General features: G+C 46.3%; 1 pseudogene; it reads right to left on the bottom strand.

Moving 5' to 3' along the window:
- Nucleotides 1–4,800: 4,800 nt before the first annotated feature.
- LOC147718265 (uncharacterized) lies at nucleotides 4,801–6,405 on the bottom strand (annotated as a pseudogene).
- Nucleotides 6,406–17,992: the final 11,587 nt, after the last annotated feature.

Below are 17,992 nucleotides of genomic sequence, written 5' to 3'. Positions count from 1 at the left end.
GACAGGGCTGGAGTCAATTATTGATATTTCCTTAAATATCTGGAAGAGCTCCTTAGAGGAGTTCTCGGCTTCCTGAATCCGGTCGTTATAGTGAGAGGCTTTAGCCGCACGTATCAATTTATTATATTCTTTTTGTGTGGCTTTATAATGGATTTTTTTATCAGGACAAAAGTTTAGGCGCCATTCCCTTTCAAGCTTTTTGCAAGCAGTTTTGGCTTTTTGTAGCTCCTGACTAAACCAAGGGGCCGATTTAGTTTTCCTCGTGGCACTAGTCATGACGCGTTTGGGGGCAGTGCTGTCAAGGGCCTTAGTGATGCAGGTTTGAAGGTGATTATATGCTGTGTCACAATCCCGACCTTTAGGCGGTCCAGCCTCTTGAAGGATTTTACTAAAGGAATCAATAGAAAATTGTTTCCATTTCCTGCAAGTGTATTGTTGTACACTTTGTTTGTGACGTTCATTGCCGTCCATTTGGAGTCTTATCGGGATTACAAAATGGTCAGACCAAGGTATTGGCTGGTGAGGAAGGACTTGTACTCCCTTCCAGTTCCCAAAAACAGGATCTAATAGATGTCCTTGTTGGTGTGAGGGTTCGGAGTTTTTTAACTCTAATTGTATGGAGAGTAGCTCCACTATAATATCAGCTGCCTCCTTGTTTGTTACATAGTGGGTAGGTGTGACCACCACTGAATTGACATTAGGTATATCACGTGTAAGTAAAATTTCTCATGCAATGACTGAGATTCATTATAGTTTACTTTTAGTTATGTAAACTGGACAATGTTGACAGCACTGGAGCTTAGTAAGTCTGTGACATTGCTTCCCCTTGGTGCCCAGTATTGTTGTTAACTGGTTATGTGTATTTAACATTATTTTTGTGGTAGTTTTGGTGCTTTTAATTTCCTGTGATCAGCACACAGTGGTTTGATTCTATTGTTATTTTGAAATGTCCACATGTATCACACGCTTTAGACTTTGATCGTATATCAACACAAACTCCATTTATTCACATGTTTTTTAAATTAAACAGAAGAATATATATGTAATGGTTGTTGCTGAGTCAAAGGCCAACTTGTTGATTTTTTGTTATTCAGAACAGGCCCTAAAGAATTGAGAGCATCCCAAAAATCTATGTATTAGGAGCATGAAAAAATACAATGTGTTGTCATGATTTTGTTTTTAGTGCCGTAAAATTATGTTACCAAGATCATTGTTTATGGATATAGTGTGGTCTCTGTATTCAAGAATATTTAATGAAAAAGGCAATACTAAAAAAGAAACATGATGTTGGACACATGATTATGCTTTATTATTTATTATACTAGTGTTTCTTTGCTGAATTACAAAAAAAGATGTATTTTGCAACGTTGAAATGGGAGTTCATAACTGCACAAAATGAGTGTATTTACAGGTGCGAGACATGTTTAAAAAGGTTACTTTAGTAGGTGGCAAAATAGGTGCTCCAGGCACATATAGTTCCACTTTACTTGGAACTTAAAAGCACATTAAAGTGTCAATTAGGTGTAAGCAATTTTAGCAAGCTCAAAGGAGAGAGCTCAGGCACTTTAGCACTGCTTAGCAGTGGTAAAATGTGAAAAGTCCTATTGCCAACAAAAATTAATTCTGCAAAACAGGATGGGTGAAAGCTAAAAGCTTGGGGTGACTCTGCAGAGTGGGACAAGTCCCACAGTTCGGTAGGCATTGGCTATTTGAAAATATGAATACTTTGGTGGCTAATTATTCATGTATGCATTGTATGCATGCAGGTCCTGTAGCAGCATCCGTCACAGCCTCTGCTGTCTCCCGGTTGCCCTGTGTTGGGCTGCCTGTGTGCACTCACCTCCCCTCTCCCATCAAGCATTTTTGGCAGTGTACAGTATTTAACCTTGCACAGTAGTATGTTCCTCCTCTGTTTAGCCTGTTAGCCATTTCTTTACCACTATAGCTACCCGTCCGCCATTTAACTTATATATGTATTTTCTTCATTGTTTTTCTCACAGGAAGTGAGCCAACTCAGCACTGCTCATTCCCTGCTGTTTTTTATATGCCTCCCGCCACCCAGTGACCCTCCATCCCATGTTCCTATATAATAGATGCCACAGCATGACCCAGTTGAGCAGGTCCTGCGACAAGTCCCCTCGCAGTCTCTGCTGCCTCCCTTTTGCCACTGCCATCAAGACCTCCATTTACTCAGGCACCCATGGACCCAACCCCCCACCATATCCTCAACATTGGACATCAAGAAATCAGCGGTGCAATCAACTCCATTCTCAACACAGCCACCTTCACTAACACATGGAATAACACACAGGTCAGACTTTCTTCTGAATAAAACCACTGCCAACCCCACCAAACTCAAAAAAGACCACCCCACCTTGATGCTTCTGTTTCCTGACAAAGTTCTTGAGAAAGCCATCAACCACAAGCTCCCTGAACATCTAGAAAGAAAAATCCTACTCAATGCCTCCTAATCTGTATTCTGTGCCATCCACAGCACTGAGACCGCCCAGATAACCTTCTACTAACAAGAGCAGAACCCTCCTAGACCTGAGTGAGGCTACAGGCACCTATCGGCGAATGGTTTTGCCTAAGCTATTTGCAATTACCTAATTGGTAATCACAAATTAGGTCATACAAAGCCAAGGGTTCCCAGGGGCCTAGGGCCCGCCTGAAGCACCTCAAAAAATAATTTGCTCATGTAAAGTGCACACATGCTCTAGGGGCATGAGTGCTCTACACAGCACTTTCAAAAATGCATTTTGTATATTTCTTAAAATGTGCACATGGTTACCATCAACTTGCAGTTGATGTTAATAGCATTCCCCTAAATTCACAGTTTGCCTTTAGAAAATTCTTGATACAAGTGATAGTGTTTGCAGTCACAGTTTTAGGTAATCACAATGTTTACAATTACCTAAAATTGTGACTACAAAGCCTTTCATACAGCATGAAAGGCTATTTTACATTCACAAATGGCCACATTTTGTGATTCACAATGTTTACAAATACAAAATTGTTTCATACATGTGGCCCTAAGCATCTTCTGTGCCCCCTATTATCAACCTATACGAATAATCCTAATCCTTTCCAGCTGACAATGTAAAATATGTTGTACTGAACCTGAACATTCACAATTGATTTTTGGGATAACACCATCTTTCCCATTGTTCATCTCCACTCCTTTCGGTCCGATTCCATTCCAATGAAGGGTCTTCCTCAGCAGTGGTTGAGGCCTCTCCTCCTGCAGGTTCCCAAATAGACCTTTCACGTAGACTAGGAATGTTCCAGATCCTCTCTCTCTCCTTAAATTCTTTGTTCTGCATCAGCAGGGCAAATATTGTTTACATTTTAAGGATATCTATTATGAGAAGACAGGTCAATAATAATATCAGGATTCTAAATAAAATAAAATATGGGTCTTTTGCTTTTCGGCAAATTTAATGACCTCTCTTGCTTTGTGAAACAAGCTAATAAGGGTCTGGACTGTTTTGGTCTCTAAAATCTTTCCAGGATAGTAATTTGGCCAAGTCCGTAATCAATGACTATACATTAACATCTCTTTCAGGGGTACTTGTATTGTATTGTATAGTATGTTGTTCTTATATGGCGCTGCTGCCACCCTATGGGTATCCTGGCGCTTTGGAAAGAAAACTAGTCAGATGAAAACAACAAGTTGAAAGCTGGAGGTTGCGCGCCGGGATTTCAGACTTTGGCAAAAAGCCATGTCTTTAGGCTCTTTCTGAACCCTATCAAAGAGTAGCCTGCCTAATGTTCCGAGGCAGCTCATTCCATAGTCAGGACGCTACTGCGCAGAAGGCTCTGCCTCCCATCCTGGATCTCCTGACTATGGTAGTGGCTGCCAGGCCTAGACTGGAGGAGCGCAGAGACCTAGTGGGCTTGTACCATGTGAGTTTTTCCTGCAATGAAAGAGGGCCCGTATTGTGTAGCGCTCTATAAACAATACAAAAGGATTTGAATGTGACAGCCAATGTAAATCTCTCAACGCCATTGTGGTAGAGGATCCGCGTGATCTACTGAGGGCCAGCTTGGCCGCTAGGGACTGGACTCTCTGGAGCCCCTGCAAGATGTATAAAGGGGCACCCAGATATAAGGAGTTACAGTAATCCAGTCTAGCCAGGATTACACTCCTTACCACCAGAGGTCTGGTCTCGTCAGGCAGCAGGGGGAGGATCTGTCTGAGCGCTTTTAGCAGGCCAAAGCAGACACCAATTGTTTTATTGGTTTGCGATACCAGTTGGAGGTTTTCATCAAACAGTACTCCCAGGTTCCGCACGGTCTTGACTGGGATGCAGAGATCGGCTCCCGGCAAGAGCCTGATCTCACAAGGTAGTTGCTGGCTCAATTTGGCTGGCGAGCAGTAGACTACCTCCGTTTTTCCCTCGTTAAATTGGAGGGAGTTTGCATTAAGCCAACCAGAAACCCTACCCATGCATCGCTGAAAAGTGTCCATAGTCACCGCATGCTTCCCTTCCAAGGAAAACACCAGTTGGGTGTCATCAGCATAGTTGATTAAATCGATCCCATACAATTTTATAATAGGGATCAGGGGCTGAAAATATATATTAAAGAGGATAGGGCTGATCGAAGAGCCCTGTGGCACTCCATGGTGGACCAAGGACTTGGGGGAAGCAAACGGAGCCAAAGTCACTACCTGTTGTCTGCCCAACAGGTATGATTGTAGCCATTTCAGGGCCTTACCTTTCACACCCAGTTTCTCCAGTCTACTTAACAAGACTGCATGGCTGACCGTGTCGAATGCGGCCGACATATCCAACAACACTAGTACTGATGAATTGCCGCAGTCGGCTCGCATTCGCAAGGTGTCCAACATGGTGGCCAATGTAGTTTCTGTCCCATGGCTTGGGCGGAATCCATACTGGACCTTATCCAGTAGGCGGTTATCTTCCAGATAACTTGACAGGGACCTACTAACAACCCTTTCCAAAATTTTTATAGGATAGGGCAGGAGAGATATAGGCCTAAAGTGGGCCGGGATTGTTGGATCCAGCAAGGGCTTCTTAAGTAGGGGGGTTACCACTGCCTGTTTCCATGCCTCTGGTACTACTCCTTCCTCCAGGGATTGGCGACAGATCAAATGCATCCCGGGAAATAATTCCGGGCCATACTCCTTCCAGATCCTATAAGGAAGAGGATCTAGCGGGACCCTGAGGATATGCCAAGCGCCACACTGGTGAAAAGCTCCTCTGTAAGAGGAGGAAAACTCTCCATGGATGATACAGCCAGTGATTCCTCCTCAACCATCTGAGGTGGTGGATCCTGGCTGCTAGCCTTACCCTGAGCAAGCCCCCCCACAATTTTAGCGATCTTTTCTTCAAAGAAGACGGCGATTTTGTCGCAGAGTTTTTGAGTAGCGACCATCTTATTGCTCATGCAGGCCGGGTTAGAGAGGTCTCTTATGATGTTAAAAAGCGTTTTAGTGCTATTTGGTGACTGAAGTATGGTAGTGGCATAAAAGAGTGCCTTTGTTTTGACAATGGCCCCTTTATCTTTAGCCTGCTCCATCTTTAGCAGCCGTTTATCAGACTCTAAACAGAGTCTTCGCCACTTCCTCTCTGCCTGTCTGCACTGATTGCGCCGAGATTTCAGCTCCTAGTTAAACCAGGGGGCTGAAGGTTTCCTTCTGTTCTTTATGTTTTTCAGGGGGGCAAACTTGTCCAAGGTGTCTGTGATGTGGTTACAGTAGACCTGATAGTTCTGGCCCACAGAGCCCTCTGGGTCAAAGAAAGTCTTGCTAGTGAAAATGGGATGTATTTTATCTTTAGGTAATTTGGACCAGTCCCGTCCCTTTCAATAGGTTACAGGGCAGGCGTTTCCATTCCCTTGAGTAGGTACGTTAATGTGAAAATGGATCAGCAAATGGTCGGTCCAGCATTGAGGTAAGATATCGATCACCTTAGTCTCATTCTGGTTTGCAAATATCAAATCTAATACATGTCCGCCTGAATGAGTTGGTTCCAATAACAACTGGTCTAGGCCCCAATTCCCACATATATGCTGTAGGTCCTTCAAGTAATTCCCTAGGGTCCCATTGTCCCATAGGTTGAAGTCCCCTAGGAGCAGCAATCTGGAGTGGGTCAGAGCGAGGGCAGCGATAGTATCAAACAATGCTTGGTACTGCGTGTCCAGGCCTGGCGGCCTATAGCAGATCATACCGGTCAGCATCCTTCCTTTAGGTTCTTGTATGGAGAAACCCAGTAGTTCTATCCCTACAACATCGTCGACCTGTAGGGGGTAGAAGTCCCACTTGTCCTTAAATATCACCCCACCCCCCCCACCTCTTCCCTGGTACCTGGGTTTGTGAAACATCTTATAGCCATCCGGCAGGCAAGGCCCAGCTCCACTGTGGAGTTCACACTTGTCCATGTCTCTGTAATAAAAAGGACGTCCAGATCCATGTCTTCTAGCAAGTTTGACACCTCCTGGTGATGTTTAACCAGGGATCTGCTAATAATCAGCCCACATCCCAGGGTAACAGAAGTCTGTAGCTGATCTTTTTGAGGCCCGCCCCTAATCCTCTTTCCTATACTCAACAAGGACTCCCTGGAATACCTTAAACCAGCAGCATTCTTAGCGCTGAGCGCGTCCGGTGCGCGGACGGGCGCAGACGGGCTAATCTCTGTCGCATCTCCGGCGCTTCGCTGCGCGCATTTGCTGCGTGCCTCCATTGGTCTGTTTAAATAGACAGGCAGTTGCAGGCAGCCCAACCACTAGAGCGCTAACAAAGATGGCGCAGGGGTAAATAGTATTCCCTGAGTCCCGCTAAAGCAGCGGAGTGCGTTTGAAATGATTTTATAGTGCGAGTGAGAGGACGTAGATTCTGCAAGACTTAGATGGTATTTTATTAAAACAATGGATACATTTACGAGTCCTGCTCAGTTTCCTCCTGTGAGTTTTAAAATCCTGTACCTTGTGGCAACAGTACTATTTTGGCAACAACACAACATTAATGATTAAAAATATTAAGTGAAGCTCGTGCAGGCACAACCAACACACAGCGTTTCAATCAGGGACTAAACTTTCCAAGAAGAACACGCGCTGACACTGCCCTCCCTAAATAGATAGGCAGTTGCAGGCAGCCCAACTACTAGAGCGCTAACAAAGATGGCGCAGGGGTAAATAGTATTCCCCGAGTCCCGAGTCCCGCTAAAGCGGCGGAGTGCGTTTGGAATGATTTTATAGTGCGAGTGAGAGGACGTAGATTCTGCAAGACTTAGAAGGTATTTTATTAACCACATCGCTGCGTGCAGGATTTCCCTCCTGTGCTGGGCCATAATGTTAGTTGGTGTGCTCATGACGAGCTCAGCTCGTCATGAGCACACGAGCACTGTGCTGCATGACGAGCTGAGCTCGTCATGAGCATGGAAGGGGTTAAAACAACTGATACAATTACGAGTCCCGCTCAGTTTCCTCCTGTGAGTTTTAAAATCATGTACCTTGTGGCAACAGTACTATTTTTTTTTCACAACTGCATGGCAACAGTACTATTTTAGCAACAACACAACATTAATGATTAAAAATATTAAGTGGAGCTCATGCAGGCACAACCAACACACAGCGTTTCAATCAGGGACTAAACTTTCCAATACCAAATCAATGGAGGATTTAATGGAAGTCGAATCTTGTATCCGGATTTCAAGGATAATTACAGCCTCATAATACTTTGTTTTAGGTCATTAATGGACTACCTACTAGGTCTTATTTATTATAGGTTTTGCATTGCCCAGCACCACGCAAGCAAAACATACAATGAGACTCATCAACCCACATTAGGGCACCCTGTGTGCCTTGGTAAATCTATTGTAACGCAAAGCAGTGTAAGTCACTGCCTCGCATTACACTGCCTAGTCAGGGTGTTACATGCGTGAAATGAGGGTGCCCCCACACATACATCCATGTATTCTGAAATGTCCAAATTTGCCAAAAGCAGTAGACCTTGGAATGCATCAGAATTGTAGGCCTTTCCACCAGAGATGCACCAATGAGAAATATCTTTATTTCCCTTGATTTTTCCTCTGTCAAAGTGTGCTGCATTTTGATAGTAATTAGAAAGAGTAAAATGCCCTTGATGGTGTTTTTGTGCACAACAAAGTGCCTCTTCCTGCACCTAAACAATCCTGCCTTCAGTGCAGGCTCTCGTACCATCGTGCAAGGGTGCATGCGTCGGTGTTAGGCAGCACATTGTGCAGTGCATTCCTACTCTCTCCCTTTTCATGCAGCACTGCAGGGTGGCTGAACTGCGTGAATTTTTTTTAGATATACCCCAGACTCTCTTTGTTATTTAGGTTGTGCTTTTTAGTTCTTACTTCATTCAGTAGTGTGTTCCTTTATGTGGTAAAATACAGGTCTGTGGGTCAACAGATTGTTTGTCTTATCATGGAATCTTTCTCACAACCTGTATTTAAAGCCAAACATGGGGCCTGATTTACACACATGGATATTCCATCTTCCTTATTACATGGGTATTATTTCCTATGACACTTGTAATAAGGCAGACGGGATATCAACTTGCAAATGGTAACCCATGCCCTAAGTTGTGCTGCATCGAGTAAAGGTAATGTTCTTTACTTTGGCTTGAATGTCTGCAATGACCTTGCTTTCCATCACCTTACCTGACATCATCTTATCTGAGCTGATTTCTGCAAAGGAATTTCTCCTGAACTTTGCTTTCCTTGTAGGTGCCTTGCCACCGTTTTTTGGGAAGTGCGCAGCTCCTGGACAAGAGTGCAGGATGTCTTTAAAAGGACTATTACTTTTTTTAATTATTTTAGCTGTTTGCTTTTTTAATTTTTTGTTTGTTCAAATTTCTGTTACCAGTAGTTTCTTGTTGGTTGTTGTCAGGGGCATTCAATTGAAAGTTCAATTTTTTTTCCCCAGCAACTGGTTGACCCCGCTTAGCGCCAAGAAACTATTGGTGAACGTGTGCTTTATAAATTGTTCATAACATAACGGGGGAGCCTGCGACAGGAACCAGGGGGTTGCTGGACCCCAGTTTATTCACTATTTTAATTTGGCCAATTTTTTAAACAATTGGAATGAGACACACTCAGCGCGAACTAGCCATCCCACTTGCCACTCCCTCAATTCATGGCTGAGGCAAGCCCGTCTGCACCCGTCAGTGTCCCGGTCACAACCAGCGCCAGCCACTATGCCCGTTCTGGGCACGGAGTGGTTCTGAGACTCATTTATACACAAGATGCACTGATGTCTTTAAACCCCTCAACTGAGCATACAAAGAGCACGCAATTGGAGCCAACTATCATGAAAACAAAAGTTAAGAATGATTTCCATACTTGTTGATGGTTGGAATTCTCTGCAGCTCTATGATACGTCAACTATCAACAGGAATCGTCAAGAAAGCAATATTATGTCCCAAGCTAAAAGCCAAATTAGGCATGTCCTGTAGACGGTTATATATGTGATCCATGATTTGGTACAATGCAGAATTTTAAATTTGATTGACACTCATCTTCCATCCATGGTCTTCGTGACAGAGATATTTGTATATTTGTAATCAGATCCTGATTGTCTTTCAGCCATACTGGAAGGCTACGCTTTCTATAAACTTGGCATGGCGGTCAAAGGGGGCGGCAGCATTGCGCTTACATATATATCACATATAAAAGTCTGCTGTGACTCCCCTTCTTCCTCCTTCTGTGAAGCCACTTCATTTTGCATGAAAATAATGGATAATCAATCTTTTAATGGTATGCGTTTTTACCGCCCACATGGTCCCTGCGCCAGTCTTAGAGGTGAAGATTTTACTTAATAACTTTACTGTTCTGGGTGATTGTAATTTTAATTAGGTCATCCATACAAACAGAGATGCATGCAGGATGTGCATTTCACCCAGATGGTGGCAGGGCACAGAAACATCTAGCAGGTCAAATCTTAGTTGGAATTTTTTCCAGCTGTCCTTCTCTGGGATATTTCACCACTCTGCTGCTTCTGTGGTCAGTTAAACAACAGAAATGGGGTAGACCCAGTATCCCTATGAACCTGGGCAATTAAGTTATATTCAAAAACAGTTGATTCATTGTGGAACACAAAATTACTTTTGTTATCTCATAAGGTTATGTAGATATTTAAAACACACAAAGCAGAATCAAGAGACCATCTACGTATTTATGCACTATTTTATCAATTATAGTCATTCATAAACACTAGTTTAGTAGATAAGTTGCAAAAAAGGCTGTACACAAATAGTGAATAGTGTAAAAGTGACTTAAAGTGCTCAGTGATTACGGCGCAAGGTGAATACTGTACAATTGTTATATAAAATGGAAGAAAGGAAACAACGTGTGGTCTATGCGTATTACACAATTATCACAATGTACACAGTATTAATCAGTAATGGTACATGATATGTATGCACATAATCCACTTGATCGTCGACGTTTCGACCCTTAACTAGCAAGCATGTGAAGTCAAAAACGGGTCTTCATCAGGACTGTGGTGGATAGCAAAACAGCCTAGGGAATTTGAAAAGATGGTGTTGTTTAGAAGTGGATTCTGCGAGGGAAAGTTTTAGGCTACGTACTTAAATGCCCACTTTACCACTCCCCTTCATTTAACCACCCTGGGTTGAGGTGTGGATAGAACTGTATTAATCTGTTCTGTCGGGGTGACTTGGAATTCACAAACGACCCTCCGTATTAAAATTTATGTTCCACCTCAGCACCTATTAATTTCATTGATTATTCAATCAGCGCAAAGCAAAAGCTTCATCAAATAGGAAAATGATTTGCCTCCATACGTATTGCCTCATAACTGCTAATGCAACAGAAACCGCCTACAATGCTAATGCATACTGCACCACTACATCTAGCAGATTCAATGTCAAGAAAAGTCTGGGTTGCCTCGGCCCCCACGAACATCGCAAGTGCAAAATGTAAACTGGACTTGCAGGTCACCAGGAGATACCATGGCCAAGCTTCCTGGGGGCCCAAAGGCAATTTCTACACTTGGTGCATGCTCGAACCAGACTAGTAGGAAACCCACAGTTGGTAAGAACACAACAATTTGTGACTTTTTCAGTAAAATAATGTTATCAACACCTCAGTGCAGCACACAATATCTATATAGCCTAGGGAAACAGTCAATGGAATAACTAAAAAGAATTAACTAAATATATCTTCCTAATTCTCCCATGAGAGCAATATTTTGTCATCTAAATCAAAGGATCAAAATGCAGCAATCCCAATAAGAGAAATTTCTTTGGCAGACTAATTAGACAGCATCTTTTCCAATTTAATTACACAGAAGTCTGTATTTCATCTGCTAGCCCGCCCGCCGATTGGTTCCCGTGCTCCCCGCCTCCCCGCAGACCCTCCCTCCCGGCTCCTCTCTTATGATGCCCCCAGAGCGACCGCGCAGCGGACGCGCGCAGCGGGAGCACCTATTGAGCGCCGAAGGTGCGCCAAAGGTAAGCCCGTCTGCGCCCATCCGCGCCTGGACCGCGCCCAGTGCCAGGACCCCTGGCCCCCGAGGACCCCAGCCCACCCGCCGGACGTACACCGCCGCCACCATCAACGCGCTCAACACCGGCCGAGTCCCGGGATGCTACCGAGCCACCCCGAGACACACCCACGGACCCTTCAGCTGCCACACCTGGAAGTTCACCTGCATCCGGACCTGCCTCGCACCAGCACCCGCCAAGCCGAACACCAGCAGCAACCACCTCAAGTGCATCCTGCTCAACACCCGCTCCGTCCACAGACACGACATCGAACTCTGGCACCTCCTCGACACCACAGCTCCTGACGTTGCCTTCCTCACGGAAACCTGGATGAACGACTCCTCAGCGCCCGACATCGCCATCACCATCCCAGAGGGATACAAGATCACCCGGAGAGATCGCGACATCCAGACTGGAGTAGGCATCGCCATCATCCACAGGGACACCATCCACATCACGACCAACACCGACGACACCCTGACTACCGCCGAACACCTACACTTCCAGATCCACACCGACCCAAAGACCACCCTCAGAGGCACCCTGATCTTCCGACCCCCGGGACCACGCACACAATTCAGCGAGGACATCGCCGACTTCGTCAGCCCGCATGCCCTCCCCTCCGCTGACTACATCCTCCTGGGGGACATCAACTTCCACCTGGAGAACAACAACGACCGCAACACCATCACCCTGCTCGACAACCTCGCCAACCTCGGACTCAAGCAGCTGGTGTCCACCCCCACCCACCTCGCCAGACACACACTCGACGCCGTCTTCTCATCCAGCAAAGACATCGCCTTCAGCCACGCCACAGGACTCCACTGTATGGACCACAGCTGCGTCAGAAGAACAACGATCCACCACCACCAGCAACAGGTTGCTCGAAGAAGCTGGAACAAGATCACAGCCGACCAGCTCGCCGCTTCCCTGAGCCAGCACCCTCCCGCCAGCTCAGCCAACCCCAGCCAGGCCGCCGACAACCTCACGAAGTGGATCAGCAACTGCGCGGACAATCTCACCCCACTGAGGACCCCGCCCAGCAGACCCGGAAGCAAGAAGGCCCCATGGTTCACCGACGAACTCAAGAGCTCCAAGAAGAACTGCCGAGCCCTCGAGAAAGCCTGGAGAAGGGAACCAACACCGCACAACATGACCACCCTCAAGCTTGCCACCCGGAAGCGCCACCAACTGATCCGCGCCACCAAGAAAACCGCATTCAAGGACCGGCTGGACAACAACGCACACAACTGCAAGGAACTCTTCAACATCGTGATAGAGCTCTCCAACCCCAACGCCGGAAACAACGACAATACCCAATCGCAAGACCTCTGCAACTCCCTCGCCTCCTACTTCCACAACAAGATCGCGGACATACACAACAGCTTCAGCACTCAACCGACGCACGCCACAACCGAACCACCGCCCCCCACCACCACCCTCCGCGCCTGGACTCCGATCAGCACCGAAGACACCGTCCGCATGATGAACTCCATCCACTCCGGATCTCCGACCGACCCCTGCCCTCACCACATCTTCAACAAGGCCGACGCTGTCATCGCACCCCACCTGCGGGACATCATCAACACCTCCTTCGACACCGCCACCTTCCCGGAGAGCTGGAAGCACGCCGAACTCAGCGCTCTACTAAAGAAACCAACAGCGGACCCCACCGAACTCAAGAATTACCGCCCCATCTCGCTCCTCCCGTTTCCAGCCAAAGTCATCGAGAAGACCTTCAACAAACAGCTGGCCGCCTTCCTCGAGACGAATGGATCCCTCGACCCCTCACAGTCGGGCTTCCGAGCCAACCACAGCACCGAGACCGCCCTCATCGCTGCCACCGATGACATCCGAGCCCTGATGGACAACGGAGAAACAGCGGCCCTCATCCTCCTAGACCTCTCCGCGGCATTCGACACTGTCTGCCACCGCACCCTAGTGCAGTGCCTCAGCAACGTCGGAATCCAGGAGAAGGCACTGGAATGGATCATCTCCTTCCTCGACGGAAGAACACAGAGAGTCCGTCTACCACCGTACAAGTCAGAGGCCACCGAAGTCATCTGCGGCGTCCCTCAAGGATCCTCGCTGAGCCCCACCCTCTTCAACGTCTACATGAGCCCCCTCGCGGCCATCGCACGCCAACACAACCTGAACATCATCTCCTACGCCGACGACACCCAGCTGATCCTCTCCCTGACCAACGACCCCGCCGCCGCCAGAGCCAACCTTCACGAAGGGATGAAAGACGTAGCCGAGTGGATGATGACCAGCCGCCTGAAACTGAACTCAGACAAGACGGAAGTCCTCATCCTGGGCTCCTCGCCCTCCGCCTGGGACGACTCCTGGTGGCCCCCCGCCCTGGGCACCGCACCCAAACCGACAGACCACGCACGCAACCTGGGCTTCCTCCTGGACTCCTCCCTCTCCATGACCAGACAAGTCAACGCCGTCTCCTCGTCGTTCTTCAACATCCTGCGCATGCTACGGAAGATCTTCCGGTGGATCCCCACCGAGACCAGGAAGACGGTCACCCAGGCCCTCGTCACCAGCCGACTGGACTACGGCAACGCCCTCTACGCCGGAACCACCGCCAAGCTCCAGAAGAGACTCCAGCGGATCCAGAACACCTCAGCCAGACTCATCCTCGACATCCCATGACACAGCCACATCTCCGGACATCTGAGAGACCTGCATTGGCTCCCCGTCAACAAAAGAATCACCTTCCGTCTCCTCACCCACGCACACAAAGCCCTACACGATCAAGGCCCGAGCTACCTCAACAACCGCATCAACTTCTACGCTCCCAAACGCCACCTCCGATCAGCCAGTCACGCCCTCGCCGCCGTCCCCCGCATCCGAAGAACGACAACAGGAGGAAGGACCTTCTCCTACCTGGCCGCCAAGACCTGGAACTCCCTCCCGACCGACCTGTGCCTGACCCAAGACCACCTCTCCTTCAGGAAGAAGCTCAAGACCTGGCTCTTCAAGCAGTAGCAGCACCCCCCTCCCCCAAGCGCCTTGAGACCCTCCGGGTAAGTAGTGTGCTCTATAAATGTCTTTGATTGATTGATTGATTGATTGCAAACAAAGTGCCTGGGTGATTGGAGGAGTGCAAGGATAGTGCATGGTGATTTTATAAGTGTATAGGTAGCGTGTGCATGATTGGAGGAGTGCACGGCTACTTGCTGGGTAATTGGAGTGCATGGGTAGTGTCTATGTGATTGGAGGAGTTTATGGGTAGTGCATGGGTGATTAGATGAGTGTATTTGTAGTGCCTGGGTTATTGCACGAGTGCATGAGTAGTACCTGGGTGATTGGAGGCGTGCATTGGTAATTCAAGGATGTTTTTGTAAATGCATTGGTATTGCTTGGGTGATTTTGTAAGTGCATGGGTAATGCCTGGATGACTGGATGAGTGCATTTGTAGTGCCTGGATAATTTCATGAGTGCATGCATAGTGACTGGGTGATTGGAGGAGTGCATTGTTAGTGCATAGGTGATTGAAGTAGTGTATGGGTAGTGCCTAAGTGATTGAAGAAGTACATGAGTAGTGCTTCTGTGATTCCATGAGTGCTAAGGTAGTGCCTAGCTGATTGGACGAGGGCAAGAGTAGTGCGCGGTGATTTTATAAAAGCATGGGTAGTGGCAGGGTAATTGGTGTAGTGCATGGGTAGTGTCTAGGTGATTGGAGGAGTGTATGGTTAGTGCATGGGTGATCGGATGAGGGCATGGGTAGTGCCTGGGTTATTGTAAGAGTGCATGAGTAGAACCTGGGTGAGTAAAGGAGTAGATTGATAATGTATGGGTGTTTGGAATAGAGCATGGGTAATGCCTGAGTGATTGCATGAGTCTATGGATAATGCCTCAGTGATTGCATGAGTACATGGGTAGTGTATGGGTGATTGGAGGAGTGTATGTGTAGTACCTGAGTTATTCATTATGAGATTCTTTGCCAGAAGAACGGCAAAATGGCACAATACCATTACAAAGTTGCTTTACATAAAATCCACAACTAATATCCCACATGGTACAAAATGTATGACTATAGCATCACCAAGTCTCAGAGCAGACCTTTGCATAACTATCTACAAGAATGGAATAGTGATGATCCAAGCTTCTAACAACGAATTGGAAAAATTCGACAACATATTCTCATCATTAAAAAGAAATGTAGAGAACCCTAATCCACTACAACACCAGAGACTTATAGAAGACAACCATGTCCCAGCTAACAATTTCACAACAATTAGCACAACATCTAGATCAATCTGATCAATTTACGCAATTAAGAGAAACAAAGCCTATACAACACCAGAGTCCTTTAGAAAACAACCCAGTCTCATCTGACACTATCTCCACAATTAGCACCCAAACTAGAGATCTCCAGGAACCTGACCAATTTATTCAACCAGGAATCATAAGCGGAACAGAAATCACGCTGTTTGGGAATGAGGCAGAGAGAACACGAAATGCGAACATCAACAACAGCCTTGGAACACAAAGCGCAGATAGAACTTCCAACTCAGCAAACAATCGTAGAAGAGGCAACCGATCTAAGGTAAATCTTATGAAGACCCAGATGAAATGTTCAGAAAGAAAACGCGGGAACATAAAATGTGAACATCGTAATACGGGTACGGATGAGTAATCCCATTATGTCATGGTCATGAGAAAAATCATAGAGATACAAACACAAATCAGCAAACTGTCGCAGGAATTTCTAAGCACCCTGAAAGGGATAGAAAAACTATGTGAAATCACGGAAAACACTCATACCGAAGTAGAGCATATCTGAGAACTATTAAATACATCCAAAGTTAAAAGCAATATGAGGGCGATGCCATTTTCAAATAGACAAAACCGACCGGATAGGATTCAGAATAACCCTGGGCTAAGTACTTTGCTACACCCACGGAGTGGGCGTAGTGTTGCCTACTTCGCCCTTTGCAAAGTAGGCGAAGCAGGCAACACTACACCCACTCCTTGGGCGTAGCGAAGTTGCCCGCCACCCGCCTCCCTGCCGCCCTCCCTAAATACTTAAATTACCTTTTAAAAATGAATAAAAACCACTTACCTTGTCTGCTGCATCCCCGGGGCTCCCTCTTGTAATCGCGCCGCCCTCTCGGATACTAATGCGCATGCGCGGCCGCCCGCGCATGTGCATTTCTCGCGAGGCGGGCGTAGTTTCTCGCCCACTTCACGTAGCTTCACGTAGCCCCACTACGCCTACTACGCCCACCATTAATTCAGAACCATGTAACAGAAGAGGAAATACTATCCCTAATCCGGGATTATGAGCCTACGGACCGCATTAGGGGGGAGGAAATCATAAGAGTACCGATAGACGCCAACAGAATATCCAAGAAGAATGATAGGAAACCCATTCTCAACAACCTACAACTAACCACCGATTTGTTAAACATGAACACAGTTAGAACAGAGAAATCATTAAAATGCCTACTGCTCAACTGTCGATCTGCAACTAAACATGCCTCTGACATAGCCAACATCATTTTCAACCAGGAAATAGACATGACAATGCTTACTGAAACTTGGCTATCCGAATCCTCGTCCCCAGTCATGGACCTTCTGATGCCCCCGCATTATAACATAATGAGACTTGATAGGCAAACAAAGACGGGGTGGTATAGTCTGTATCCACAGATCGGACTTAGAAGTTGGACAATTTCAATCCGACCCTCTCGAGTCATGCGAATACCTAGGGCTCAATATAAGATCGGCTAACAAACAGATTTGCAACCTACATGCCTTATATCACCCACCGGGAAATAATATGAACTTCATTGACCAGCTAATGGAGATCATCACAGCTAACGCTAACACCGACACTAATAATATATTTTTAGGTGATTTTAATCTAAACTGGAACGACATCAACGACAAACAGGTCAACACTTTTAAAGACTTTTTAACTGAGCTAAACCTATCCCAAGCATGCCTACAACCAACACACTTGAAAGGAGCAACATTGGACTGGATTACCTCTAAATATGATAACATCTCAATCCTCGCAATAGAGCCATGCGACTGGTCAAATCACCACGCCATGACCTTCCTAATACCCACATGGGAGAAGATAAAAACCACTCAACCTAGCAAAACAAAAAGATGGATGCGAGACACCAGAGACTCGAATATGGAAATGCTACTTGAAAGCTACAAGAAAGACCTTAACATGCAGAATGTGAATGATCTAACGAACCACTACACTACCTCAGTAATGAAAATAGTCAACGCCACCATTCCGCTTAAATTGAAAAGAGTTACTGAGAAGATTAAAAACCAATGGTTTAATGGAATATTGAATGAAGATAGACCTAAACTGAGACATGCAGAAAGAAAATGGAGACAACTCCCATCATCCCCCGAGCTGAAATCCCTCAGAAAAATCAGAAATGAATACAACAAAAAGATCCTCAGCTCAAAAAAGTAATTTATCAGAACAGAACTGGATAACGCCAAAAACAGACC

This window comes from Lissotriton vulgaris, chromosome 4_1 (assembly GCF_964263255.1).
Source record: "Lissotriton vulgaris chromosome 4_1, aLisVul1.2, whole genome shotgun sequence".
Taxonomy (NCBI): domain Eukaryota; kingdom Metazoa; phylum Chordata; class Amphibia; order Caudata; family Salamandridae; genus Lissotriton; species Lissotriton vulgaris.
Note: the sequence above shows the minus strand (reverse complement) of the source record. Positions and strands in the feature narration are given on the sequence as shown.